The sequence below is a fragment of the Rattus norvegicus genome, chromosome 16 (genome assembly GCF_036323735.1).
Source record: "Rattus norvegicus strain BN/NHsdMcwi chromosome 16, GRCr8, whole genome shotgun sequence".
NCBI classification, from domain to species: domain Eukaryota; kingdom Metazoa; phylum Chordata; class Mammalia; order Rodentia; family Muridae; genus Rattus; species Rattus norvegicus.
The window spans coordinates 15,578,062-15,593,000 of NC_086034.1; the positions used below are offsets into that span (position 1 = coordinate 15,578,062).

The 14,939-nt window shown below is 38.8% G+C and overlaps 1 long non-coding RNA gene and 1 pseudogene across 1 annotated transcript; both read right to left on the bottom strand.

The window, feature by feature from the left end:
• Positions 1 to 726: 726 nt before the first annotated feature.
• On the bottom strand, positions 727 to 3,213 carry LOC134482460 (uncharacterized). The gene is made up of 2 exons (XR_010058620.1): positions 2,052 to 3,213; positions 727 to 850 (listed from the first exon to the last, which is right to left on the bottom strand). It is a non-coding gene; the product is annotated as an uncharacterized LOC134482460 (long non-coding RNA).
• A 1,930-nt stretch (positions 3,214 to 5,143) lies between these two features.
• Positions 5,144 to 11,039, bottom strand: Rpsa-ps13 (ribosomal protein SA, pseudogene 13; annotated as a pseudogene).
• Between the last annotated feature and the right edge of the window lie 3,900 nt (positions 11,040 to 14,939).

Here is a 14,939-nt window from a genome sequence, read left to right on the forward strand (position 1 = left end):
TTATATACATAAATCAATAGATATAGTGACATGAGGTCATTCTTGCAATATGGTCTGATGGTGTTCATTGTAAGCCCACATCAACCCTCCTGCCTAATATTTTATTTTTAAATTGTGAGGTTTCCATTCTAGAATAGTTTGGGAGTGGTTCAGCTATTTTGCTTTAATTTGGAAAATCTTGGATTTCTGTGAAGTGGAACTGTTTCTAACCAGTAGTTTTATTCACTATCTAAGGTGTTCTTTTGACATAAAATCAGGGGAACTTTTCTTCACATTTCGTCGTTTCCCTCTCAATGGTTATGAGTATATTACTTTTTCTGGCTGACATCTATCTTTAACTTCCAGCATGAATTCAGTTTTAATTGGAAGACTATCAAAATTTTTTAATCACATATCTAGAAAATTCAACCATATAAATCTCCTGCTAGTCCCAACCTGGCATGACTGGTACAGTGTCTGGTTTGGATGGCACATCACCACTGTGCTACAGAGAGAATCTTTACATAGTGCATATAATCACCACAATAAAATGTCATGACCAATTAGTTTAGCATGATTAGAAGGTGGAATATCCATCAGAGAGAGAGAGAGATAGTATTCTAGAAAATAGTCACGGGAGATTCACTCCAAATGCAGAAGGAGGTTAAGTGACCTGAGGAGTGGTAACTAAATACATGGTGGGACTTGAACTAGTTTAAACAAGACAGTGGAGTTATGAGCTAGGAGAAATGAACCAAATCTTATGGCTTAGGCATTTATTCATATGAAGTCTCAGTCATTATTCATAGGATCAAAGAGGCAGGGTGGAAAAGCTTGTGGTTACAGTGTGCTACACGTGAATTCTTTTGACCTAGAGTAGAGACAGAGAAAGAAAAGAGACAAAGGCCCACAAATGCCATGTAAGGGTACATTCTTTGCCCAAGGGCCCCCTAGTAAACCCTACCATCTAAAGGCCAGCTGCCCTTCCCAATAGCACCACCTACAGACCAATATTTAATGTGTGTATCTTTGTTAGATGCCTTAATGACCTTGGCAGTGCCATAACAATGCAAAATGTTCCTGGCAGGGGAGGCTGTAAAGCAAGATTACCAGTGGGTCTTTGAAATGAAGACTTTAAAAAAAATGAAACAGTCAGATGTCACACCCTCCTGAAGGGTCTTGGTTTTTCCTCCTTCACAGACTTGTCAGAGGGTGGACTGGGTGAGTATACCTGCTGATACCTAAGGGGTTTTATGGACTGGTCCACTGAGCACTGCTACCTGAAACTATTTGCCTTTTAATTGTGATATGTTCCTTGGTTTATTTAGTATATCACTTTTAAAGGACCAGGCTCCAAGGCATTTCTTCTTTTGTCCTGTCAGGCTATCACTTTTATATGAAATACCATAATTGATGCACTCTATATCTTGTCTTTTATACAGTTCTCCACGTAGTTCTAGAGATATATTGACACATATGCATTTATGCACTCATATACTAGCCTTAAGATACACTTAAACACTTAGCAAGAATTAATTAAAATTAGCATTTCTGCCTGGGAGGTGCTGTGTGGGCTTCCTTGGAAGGTGTTTTCTATTGTGACTTTGAGTCTCCCTGAGGCATAATTTTTTTTCTTAAATACTAGACATCTGTGTCTCTGCTTCTGGTTAATGTGAATGTGACAGTAAGGATAGGAAGTAAGCCACTCTTTACAGTTATACAATAAGACTGCGAGACTGTGTCAGCTTGCAAATATTAAGTTGCTCCTGTTCCTTTGTGTTCACCTTTGGTGGCCACACACACTTCACTACTTCCCTTGGGGCAATTCTATTCTTCTCTCCATTTGGAGATCCTGGAGACTTAGAACTGGATATAATTCAAGGTAGAATTCAAACCTGATATTTCTGTTTCTTTGGAAAGCTAAAGCCAGTTTCTTCTAAATGGAGGCTGGAAGCTTTTTGGCATTGGTGTATAGGGTTTCACTTCTTGGCTCAGTCTGAAAATATGCTAAATATTGTACTATGTCTGCCACTTCTAAGCATGAGTTAGGGATGGGTACTTTTTTTTTTTACCTTGATGAATCTTATCCACCCAGAACTGTCTCCAATCTTGATACAGATTGGGAGGCATGCTATACATTTATTTAATAAAAAGTCAATCACCAGTGGGAAGTTGTCAGGCTGCCTGGGTCATCATTAGACAAAGATGATTTAGTCCTTGGAGGACAGCACTGAGCTTAACAGATATTGTTAATGCAAGGTCTCTTCCGCATCTTCCTTGAAAATAAAGATTTTTAAACATTGCCAGCTAATAGTACTGCTCTCGAGGATCTTGTTCAGGAGAAACACATGATTGTTGAAATAGAGTTTGCTAAGGCCTGCTCTTCAGTTCATGACATCTCCATGAAGCCTGAAAATGGATAGTGTGCCAAGTTCCCACCAAGGAAGCTTCTGTCCAGGATCCTCATAGGTGATTTCATAGGAAGGACATTGACTTGAGGTCTTAACTAGGTCACTGAAAAAATAGTTTTAAGAAGTAGACATAACTGGATTCCATTCCACACTTGGTATCAAATTGAAGGATCTTGGATAACTAATACATCAGTGAACTTTATTGACCTCATTCACTCTCTGAATATAGGTTTGGAATATCCTGACAAACACATTGGCATTCTCCTCAGCAGAACTGGAACCTATGAAGCATTCTGTAGATCCCATAACAACCAATCATCAACAAGGACCAGTCCTTATTGTAAGAGCTGTCATCTGTCCATAATTGACCATTTTACTAAAAAATAGATAACAGTTGACAATCCAATGCTATCTTCTTGGTATGCCAGAGGCAACAGGACTGTAATATGTGGACATTGATGGCTGTTGAGGTTCAAGGATGTGGATTGTTCTACCTGTGACTTGGCATCATTCCTGGCATCACAGAGGAGTGTGACTCTTCCAATCCATGGACAGGTAAAAAGAACTAACTCTTTCTCACCATGTCATCTGTGACTACATATCTTGAAGTCTGAAGGTATTGAATATCAGACTATCACTTTAAGTCCTGTTTGTAAGCAAAAATAAGATACTACTTCATTGATATACAATTCATGTACCTTAAATTACATTCACTTAAAGGATATAATATAGTGGCTTTTGATATCCACAGGTTTTTGTGTAAGTTATAACACACATACACACAAACATACACACACACAGAGTTATGTGTTATTCTTCATGCTTTTTGTTTGTTAAGACTTGCCTATTCTGAACAGTTAATAAAAATAAATCATGTATAATAATGTTTATCATAATTGCCTTTTGTTTAGATGTTTACAGAGCATTATCTCACCTTTTATTTTTTATTAGATATATTTTTATTTAAATTTCAAATGTTATTCCCTTTACTTGTTTTCCCATACATAAGCCCCTATCCAATCCCCTTCCCCTTCTTCTATAAGGGTGTTCCCCTCCCCAACCACCCCCCTTCCTCCTCCCCATGAGGGGTGAGAAACCTTGGCAGGACCAAGAGCTTCTCTTTCCATTGGTGTCCAACAAGGCCATCCTCTACTACACATGCAGTTGGAGCCATGGGTCAGTCCATGTATAGTCTTTGGATAGTGGTTTAGTCCCTGGAAGCTCTGGTTGGTTGGCCTATTATGGCCATTGTTGTTCTTATGGGGTTGCAATCCCCTTCAGCTCTTTCAATCCCTTCTCTAATTCTTCCAAGGGGGACCCCATTCTCGGTTCAATGGTTTGCTGCTAGCATTCGCCTGTGTAATTGACATGCTCTGGCTGTGTGTCTCAGGAGACAGCTATATCAGGCTCCTGTCAGCATGCACTTCTTAGCTCCATCAATCTAATCTAGTTTTAGTGGCTGCATGTATATGGGCTGTACACCCATGTGGGGCAGACTCTGAATGGCCATTCCTTCAGTCTCTGCTCCAAACTTGGTTTCCATATGCCCTCCTATGAACATTTATGTTCCGCCTTTTAAGAAAGAGTGAAGCATCCACACTTTGGATGTCCTTCTTCTGGAGTTTCTTGTGGTCTGTGGATTGTATCTTGGGTAATTCAAGATTTTGGGCTAATATCCACTTATCAGTGAGTGCATACCATGTGTGTTTTTCTGTGATTCGTTTACCTCACTCAGGATGATATTTTCTAGTTCAATCCATTTGCCTATGAATTTCATGACGTCATTGTTTTTGATAGCTAGTAGTACTCCATTGTGTAGATATACCACATTTTCCATATCCATTCCTCTGTTGAAGAGCATCTGGGTTCTTTCCTGCTTCTGGCTGTTATAAATAAGGCTGCTGTGAACATAGTGGAGCATGTTTCTTTGTTGTATGTTGGGGCATCATTTGAGTATATGCCCAGGAGTGGTATAGCTCAGTCCTCAGGTAGTACTGTGTCCAATTTTCTGAGGAACCTCCAGAGTATTTTCCAGAGGGGTTGTAGCAGTGTGCAATCCCACTAACAATGGAGATGTGTTTCTCTTTCTCCACATCCTCGCCAGCATCTGTTGCCACCTGAGTTTTTGATTTTAGCCATTCTGACTGGTGTGAGGTGGAATCTTAGGGTTCTTTTGATTTGCATTTCTCTGATGACTAAGTATGTTGAACATTTCTTTAGGTACTTCTCAGCCATTCGAAATTCCTCAGCTGAAAATTCTTTGTTTAGCTCTGTACTCCATTTTTAATAGGCTTATAAGAGGCTGTAATAGGGTTATTTGGCTCTCTGGAATCTAACTTCTTGAGTTCTTTGTATATTTTGGATATTAGCCCTCCATTAGATGTAGGCATTGTAAAGATCTTTCATCTGTTATCTATCTATCTGTCATTTGTCTATCTTTCATTTACCTATTTCTGTCATCTGTCTCTGTTTTTCTCTGTCACTGTCTGTCTGTCTCTGTATGTATGTGTATTTAGATTAAGACTCTTAATTATTGCTAACAAATATTCTATTATACAAATATACTTTGTTTTGTTCATCTATTCATTAGTCTGTGGACATTTGAGCTGCTGTAAAATTATGTGTTATAGAAAATTATGGTTGAAATTAGGTAATTTATTTTCTGTAAACTCACTCCTTTTTCGTTATGATTGTTTTGTTAACACTGGTTCTCTTGCTTTACTACTTGGATCTGCTAGTAAATTCCTGCAAAAGAAGGTAACAGAATTTTATTGGTTTTGAGTTTAGAATCAATTTATAAAAGTTGAACTTACAATGGTTAAATGAATATGTGAACTTCATTAATCATACAGTGTCCAGTTATTTGGTCAATTTTTTTCAGCTTTTAGGAACTTTATTTTCCTTCCACCTTTATTCCTTTCACTCAGGTGTCTGCAGAGCAGGTCAGGACCACTCAATGGTGGCTCCAACCCACTCAGTGGCCTCTACTGACCAGTCCTCAGTGGCTGGCTGCGCACTCCAGTCTTCCATGGGGAACTGCTGGATGGGCACAGAGGGCACCATGTACACCCTCAGACCAGTCTGCCACCTTAGGTTGAGCAGCAGTGAACTCGGGAGCTGGTGCGGTCCATTCACCCTGGATTTCTTCCTTTGTCAAGGTCTTCTCAGCGGCAGCCTGCTCCTCCTTCTCAATCTCCTCAGTGTCTCTGTAGAAGTAAAGATCAGGCATAACCTCCCATGGGTGCTCACGGGAGATAGTTCCTCGCATGCGGATACTTCCCAGGCCAGCATCCACCACATCAGACCCAGTGAGTGAGCTCCCTTGTTGTGGCACAGGATGGCAATATCCACATAGCGCAGGGGAGAGTGTGTTAGAGCAATGGCGGGCAGGTTGACATAAGTGGCTTCTGTGAGGGGCTGATGGTCAGCCCGGGGATTTGTCACCACTAGAAGCCGTGGCTCCCTGAAGGGTGCTTGGATCTGGTTAGTGAAGGTCCCAGGTGTGAAGCAGCCAGCAATTGGAGTGGTTCCTGTAGCAGCAGCGAACTTCAGCACAGGTCTCTGGCCAGTGTTCCTGGAAGAGGTGAAGCTGACGTCACAGGGTTCTCAATGGCAACAATAGAGCGAGCAGCGGGCAACAGCTTCTCCCAGGTCCTCTTAAGGTGTATGCTGTAGATACCGTCACTTTTCCTTTTGTAGATGTACTGCTCCATCTAAAAGTCAAGGTTGGTGCCACCTAAGTGGGTTCCTGCAGCAAGGAATTTGAGGACATCCTCTTCCTTCACCTGCAGGGCGTCAAGGGTTATGGATCTTGAATAAGTTTCTCTTTTAAGTTACCGTGGGAACCAAAAACAGCGCCACCTATAGACCGGTCCCGGAGTAGCACAGAAATGCTATTTGGTCAATTATTATCCTGGACGTTTAAGTGAGGGTAGTTTCAGATGAGATTAACGTTAGGATTTGTAAGCTTAGTAAAATTCATTGTTTCACCAGTTGATTTTTTTTTCTCATTTAGTTGAAAGTCGGAATAGAACTTCTTTGAAGTAAAAAAATTGGTTTCTTCTCCTTTCAGACTCATCCTGAGCTCTTCGTTCATTCCCTGGCCTGCTAGCTTCCTATGAGGAACTCGCTTCCTCAGTTCTGCTGGTTCCTCCGCTGTGAGATTCACAATAGAGCCATGGCATCTGCTGGCCTGTATTTCTATCTTCCTAAGTAAGCACTTGGAGACGTCTGCTGTCTCTAAAGTGTCTGAGCAATTACCAAGAACATCATCTTATACACATCCTAGTTAGTGGTTCTGTTTCCCTGGAGCAGCCTGAGGCATAGAGGCATCATAAATATAGTAGAATTTCTAGTCCATGGATATGGGATGTCTTTCTTTTTGAGATTTTACTCAGTGTCGTTATGCAAGTTTCATAGTCTTTGATGTAAAAGTCTGTACTCTGTTGGTCAAAGTTCTTTGTATTACACTCTTTTGACATTTTTACAACATGAATCATTTTATAATCTCATTTACAATTTCATGACCATTTGGCTCAATGCAAGGATATAACTGATCTTTGTGAATTAAACTTCTTTTTTTCATTCTTGGTTAACATACTTTATTACCTATTTTTTAAACAAGCAAACCATGTCACATATAGACAGAAGTAATTTAACTCCTGTCAGTCTGGATGTAGGTTTACTTTTATATCATAGGTGGCCCGAGTTCTATGCTCAGGGTAATATTGGACAGTGGTGAGGCAGATCTTTAATTCTCCTTACCTTCAACCTCACAGGAAGACAGTCAATCCCTTGTTATTAAGTATACTGTTGGCTGAGAATTGTTTTTAGTTATTCCCCCCCCTCTGTGTGTGTGTGTGTGTGTGTGTGTGTGTACATGAGAGATCAGAGGTAGCAGAGCCCACTGGAACTGGGTTAAATGTGGTCATGAGACACACAATTAGTGCTCTGGGAACTTAACCTAGGCTCTGCAAGAGCAGTATCTCTTAACCACTGACCCATCTCTCTACCCCAATCCTTTTTATAGAGTCAAGGACACAAGCAAACCCTTAGTGTGATCCTAACACAATTAAGCATATCAACACAAACCCTCACAATAAACTCTCACAAGCATGTCAAAGGGTGAACACTTTATTCTAACAGTCCCTGAAGTGTAGAGGATTGTAACTCAGCAACATGGCTACTCTGGCCAGCGATCACATCCAAAGACTGTCTGGGTCTATGTGATCTGGCTGGAATGGAAACAAATACTTAGTACACACCTTTAAGGTAAAATTAGTTTGCAGAAGAAAGCAGTCATGTTTTAAAGTAATGTCTAATTGAGGAGCAGACAAATTTATGAATCAGAGAAGAATTTGACAGAATGAGTCAAACATAGGCTATACCCAACTCTGAGGGGAAAAGCTATTTAAGAGCAGTGCAGGGAGAGGGAGTCAGCTGGGCGTCAGTGCGGCGGGTACAGCGCAGTGGAGTTGAGTTGAGTTCTGTAGTGAGTTTATGCCATTCAGTGCAGGCCAGCAGAGGCAGTTGAAGCCAAAGAATAAGAACAAGCCAGAAGATTAGAACAAACTGCCAGAGTTAGTTTGAGTCCAAGGAGAGCAATTAGGTAATAAACTGAGATGGAATTAGTAAGCCTGGAGAGAAGTTTAAGCCAGAAGAACTGAGTTGAACCAGAGAGCCAGAGTGCAGAAAAAGATAGAAAGGGTGAGCTTATTCAGCACTAATCCTCTGAAATAACAATTACATCTAGTGAATAAAAGTTACTTCTGCACTTTGCACTGTAGGCTTGCCTCTCAGATGACTGTAGATCTCATCATGTTAATAAAACTATCGTAATAATAGTAAACATTTGTTTTGCTGAAATATATTGCTGAAATTATCTGCATATATATTATATCATATGTTAGTCTAATATCTATGATCATATGTGTATATATGTGCATATATGGATATATGGACATTTGGAAATATAGATATATGTACATACATATACACATACACATATGCATACATACATATATGTTTTTTAACATCTAAATTACCAACATTTTAATATGTAGTAGCACATGGTATTCACTTAGGACCACATTTAACTATAAAATAGGAGTTTATGTTCTCTCTTCTGTAGTTGGTATTTTTCCTTTAGTCTTCTCTTATTTTTAGGATGAGAATATTTATGACTTTTATAAATGTTTGTAAAGAAGCACCATTTACAGTTCTCAACTTTGTCCATTGATTGTCTATTAATTTCTACTCTGTCTTACTTTCTTTATTCTGCTTATTTAAGTGAACTTTGAAGTCCATCTTCTGCTTCCTTAGGTTTATGTTCTAGCTCATAAACGTTAGTTTGCTATGTTTTCATTTCATTTGTCTCAAATTATTTTCTATTTCCCTTTATTATTCCACAGTCCACTAATTGTTTAAGATTGTGCCATTTAACATTCACGTGTTTTTAAATTCCCCAAATGCCCTGTTTTATTGATGTCTACTTTCATTTTATTATGGTTGAAATATACACTTTTCATAATGTCAGTGCTCTTAAACAATTGAGAAGTATTTTTATCCTGCATATGCTCCAGCATCAAGGATTTATGTGATTTCAAGGACTTACAGTGTTTGCATAATCATGGTTTTAAATATGCAATACTATTTTATTCAGAAAGCATCAATGCCTAGGTTAATATGAAGTTATTTCAAGAGGGATTAAAACAGGTAAGTTACTTTCATTCAATCAAGTGGTATGACCGTGGTAGATTGGTAAATGTGCATGATTAAAATGTATAATGAGAGCCAAACAGTACTTCTATTAATAGGTGATTTTCATTGAATACATGGTTGAATCCATTCATACAGAAAACACAGTTTTGCTCTTTGGAGACCATTTGATGCATTAAATATCACAGTGTGAAAAACGGTTGATGTTGTTAGGGATATACCTGCATTTAAAAGGTGTTTACTAAACAATTATTAACTAGTTCACACAATGAAAGGGTATTTTGTGTTCTTAATATTCTTTCAATAATATAGAGATTGTATCTACTCTTTAAAAATCACACACATTGCTCATGTATTTTAATGTAGGAGGAGAAAAACACAGACATCAAAACCAGAAATGGGGAAATACATTCCTTTATGCCTGTTTCTTTGGCTTAGCAATATGCTTTATCTAGACGTTCTTGGTAATTCTTTAGGTCCATTATCCACTGGTCAAGAGCCTGTTTGGGCTACATCTTCTTGCTGGCCTTTGTCACTTTCTTTGGATTTTATTTCAAGTACAGCTTTAAATAAACTTTAAGATCAGTGTCAGTACCAGTACCTGGAAATTTGTTTCCTTGATGAAGCTTTTGTTGGTGTATAAAATCCTCTTGAGCATGCATCACCCTGCTTTTGAGAAATTCATCATCCGTTCTCTTTGCTTTGGTTCTCCTAGGTGAGAAGTAATTAAACATATCCTTTCTTAACATTGTTACCATTTCTTTTCTATGTTTTGTATTTATTAATGTCTTAATGTCCTCATATATTCTGGAATGAAGGGTTTTGATTTCTGTTGGGAATTAGTGCTAATGATGACTGAGCCATACATCTTGTTTTAAGTGTCTGGTTATTTTGTCAGGTAAGCTTTGCTCCTGTTCTGCTACAATTCTCTTGTCCTCAAGGCTACTTAGGTAATATTTATAATACCTTTAAACAAAAGCTTTTGACAATTTTAAACTGTCCATTGTTTTGAGATACGGCTGAAAACTCTACTTTTTCTTCCTTCTACAGTTCTGAATCTTCCCATGTTACACGTAAGCCTAGATTAATTTAAAGACCTTTTTTTATTCTTTCACATTTCTAGATGCATTTTATGGTCAAGTTTCTGAAAGGTAGAAACCCTAGCTCTTTAGAATGTTTAAAACTTGGGAATACAACTTGCTGATGACCAGCATCATTACTGTCTTGGACGATTTTGCTTTTCTGTCTTCCTAAGCACACTGTCTCCATTTGAATATTTCTATGTGTATAATTGTTCAGTTATGTGAGCTGGCATGTTTTGGGTGATTTCTGTGGTTTCCGTTATGTGAGCTAGTGCACTTTCGTTGATTTCTGTGGTTCCCTTGTTTTCCCTTGTTAACTGACATTACCTTCTCTTGGAGGGTGCTACAATCATGGTTAGGATTCAGAGAAAGGAAGAGGTTTAAATGAATTAGGATATATCACTCTGTCTTGCATGTAGCTTTTAAAGCATGCTACTGCCTTAGCCTGTGAGCTGCAACCAAGCTCCTGGCTTAGCTCCAGATGGGCTGCTGCCAGCACTGACCCAGCTTACCAGGGAGCTGCTGTGCTCTAGCCCCTCGCAGTTCCCTTTTTCCCATCCTGCTTAGCTCCGGGGTCTATGGCAATCAGCCCTAACCCTGCCTCTCTCTCTACCTGCCTTATGCTCCAGGAGTCGACCATTCCATCAGCCCACACCGGAGGCCCTAGAATCCGCAGATAAAGGACAGACAGCTTTATTATTTCAGAATTTGCCAGCTAGCCATAACTGCTGGGCGCAGAATCTTCTGCCTGGAAAGGCATGCCCTCATCAATTATTAGCTCCATTTCTCCTCCTGCAATAACTTACCCAGTGGCTTGTATCAGCTGGCCCCTGCCGAACTCCTTAGGCATTCTCTGGTAGCTAAGGCTGCTGGTTCTAGCTGCGCCTACATGTTAAGTGATTGATACTTGATCCTCGTTCCAAAACCTGGCCACACACACACACACACACACACACACACACACACACACACACACACACACAGACCCTGCCCTGCTAAGACGCTCTTTCCTTTTGGGATATGGAAGTTCCACCTGTCCCTTCCATTCACCAATTGGTTCCCAGCCTTCTTTATTAACAAATCAAGAAGCAATTAGGGAACCAGACCTTAGTATCGGCACCTCTTCCTCTGCAGACCTGGCGATAGGCAGTTGTTAATGTTTCTATATGATCCAGGGTCTTGTTATTCACATCCCACATAATACATCTTCTAAAACAACAATGGGAAATGGAGAGAACCCACATGTAATACTCTAAGCGAGTGTTTACCAAAGCCGTTTTTTTTACAAGTTCCAAGAAGTTATTTTAGCCACAGAGTCTCAAGCTAGCTCTCGTATTTATAAAGAAAATTAATTCCCTTGGATCTCATCTTCTCATGCTGCTCCAAGATAAAGTTAGCCAACCACCTGTGATTCTGAGTATAATCATTGTTCATGCCACTTGTCATTGTCACAGTTCCCACTGATGATGCGATCACTAATTCAATGTGAGGAACCTGGTGCCAGAGTGACTAGTAAGGGCATAGCTGATTGTCAATCCTTTCTTGAAATATTAGCTGAATATTATTTAAACTTCAATCCTATTCTTGCTATTTTGTGTTTGGAATGAGAAAAAAGGACAATGTCAATATTCTACACGTCCATACTCTCTGTTGTTAATACACTTTCTTCTGAATACATGGACATTGGTCATTATTTTCATTCCATAAGCCTCACTAGCATATTTTCCTTCTGAATTGTCTATTACTATGCTGTCTTACTTTTGTGCGATTTCAAAAGTTAGTCAATAATTTAGTTACTAATTACCATGGTCAGACAGGATTTTAAACAAAAGCAGAATTAAAAGAAAAAAAGACAAAATGAGAAAGAACTTTGATTCTAATATGACTGAATTTGATTCCTCCAAATCATACAATTGTAGAGTTTGCAATTACACACCAGCATGTTGTTTGAATATTCCAGTTGTCTTGTAACCATATCACAAATACATGAAGAGCCACTCTAAGTAAATGCATGTTTGCTTCATGTGTGTGCATACAACATACTTATGCACATGTACACAAGCACAAGGTTAAGTATCAGCATAAACATATAAACGTATATGAAACACACACACACACACACACACAAAGAGTGAGAAAAGGACAGAGAAAGAGAAACAGAGAGAGTCTTTGGCAACAGATGAAAAGTCATTCTATAAAAAGGCTGTCTGCTAGAAGGTATATTATCTGCTCCCCCCCAAAAAAACAGGGTGGTATTTGAAATAAAAATTAAAAATGTTTGCTGTTTGAATGAGAAGAGAATATGAGAAGCATAATAAAGCAAATACACTGAAAGAATTAAATGGGTAAAATGAGGATTACAAAAAAATGCAAGCGATCCGAAGAGCAGGCATATTTTAAAATGACTCAAATAAAATTCTTGATATAAAATTACCACTTTTGATGTGAAAACCCCACTGAATGTTAAATAGCAGATTAAGTACATTTGAAAAGTGCGTTAGTGAAGCTGAAAAATGGATCTGAGGAAATTACCCACACACAGTAAAAAAAAGGAAAGTGTGAGAGGTAACAGAGAAAGAAAGGCATGGGAACGTGTTTAAGAATCAACCCACCACAGGCATGCAAACCTATTATGGAGAAAACTTGAACGTTTTACAGATATGGAAAAGGAAGGCTAACATTGATGGACAGATAAATCACGTAAGGGATGAAAGACTCTCTGAGTTAAAGATGTCTTTCTTTTGCAAATGCAAAGAAACATTAAAATGTCTTTTTCACAGAGCTACAGAAAGTGAGTTAAATTCTGACGGATGAGTACATTTGTGGGAACCATCAGGGAAATTTTAGAGGAAAATATGGGGGGGAGGGAGGCAAATGAAAGAGACTGGAGATAGATAGTAAATACGGCACAAGACTGGTAACTTGAAGCAAACAGTGCTGACATGGTGATCAAAGAAATTTTCAGGAGGAGTGAGGAATAAAGATCATGATGCAGCCTTTCATGGGAGTCTGGTGTATAACAAGCCACTACTTAAATCGGGGAAAAATGATGGAAGTGTTGGAAAATTATTTCTTTTATTCTCAGTTGTAATCATTTAGGCATGGGGCTCTACCACATCTGCTATAACAATCCATTTAGTAGCTGCAGAAGAAAAGCAGCCTGGGACAATGGGCATACATGGATAAGCCATGTTCTAATAAAACTTTATTTATAAAGCCAGAAGCTACCCCATAGGCTGCAGCTTGGAAATCTCTGCTCTGTTAAATTATATTGCTTGGGGAAATCAGGACACCAGATCCCTATTCTCATGCTGTGTATAGAATGAAATGACATCAACATAAAAATGTACCCAAAATATAAATGAAAAACTTTAGATTCATAGGGAGAAAATTCTAGAAGAATATTAATGTAGATCAAAATTTCTAAAGAAGCAACAGATGACACGAAACAGTATTTATTTGACATTGTAGTGGTTTGACTATATTTGGCCCATGGAAAGTGGCACTGTGAGGGTTGGCCTTTTTCAGGGAAGTGTATAATATGGGGATGGGCTTTGGGTTCCTATGCTTAAGCTTTGCCTAGGGCGGAAAGACCCACGCCCCTTGTGGTTGCCTGCAGAAGACAAAGACAGTCTCCTGTTTCTGCCTTTGGGTCCGGATGCAGAACACGTGGCTCCTCCAGCACCTCGTCAGCCTGCCACACTTCCCACCTTGATAATGCACTGAACCTCTGGAGCTATAGGCCAGCACCAGTTAAATGTTTGCCTTTAGAAGACGTACCCTAGTCAGGGTGTGTGTTCACAGTAATGGAAACCATAGCTAAGACAAGGCATCAAATGTTAAAGGTCTGGGAACGCCAAAACACAGTTCATGAGCTACAATGAAAAGGAAGTTGCTGTTTTGAAGGTAACATCTACCACATACACAACCAGCCCAAGATTATAGGAAACATACTCATTGAATATTTAAACGAGCAAATAAAGCCAACTTGAGAGGAAAGTCAAATGACTAATATCCATATGTAAACATTTCTAGTTTTAGTAATTGAGTAAATATAGTTTAGAACATAGGGTATGTGCATTCATTTTTGTGCCGAGATTACAAGCATGTGCTACTACACTGATATTTTTTCCTTGGATGCTTTAAATCCAAACTCAGGTCTTTGTGCCTGTCCAGCAAGCACTTGAGCAGCTGAGTCATCTTGCCAGCTTCCTGTGATACGATTTTATAATCTTTAATATTAAAGCTATGAGGAACGAAAGCCATATATTGCCACGCTAAGTGTAAGGGCCTGCAGCCATTTTAGAATGCAGCTTGACAATATTCAGTAATATTGAAGTTGTTCATATACTGAAATACATTACTTTCTAGTACATATCCTGAAGAAACTCATACATATATGCATATGAAGTCAAACAAGCATAAAACTGTGTCAGTGCTCAGAACATTAAATATACTCCAAAAATAATCCATAGAGGGATAGCAAAGCTTTCAGTGTTAAGGAACATATATATATATATATATGCATAATTATGTATTAAATATTTATATATAATTTTGTGTTTATAACACAGGGTACAAACTTTTTGCATCCTTGAAAAACAAAACTTTGATGTAACAATGAAGTGTAATATGAACCTAGTATAGTAAAATAAGGAGAACAGAGAAATATGTATCAGCTTCGCTGAAAAGTTAAGCACAATATTTTAAGAGAATTGATGTCTCTTGAACAAGAAAGAAAGGAATGTGC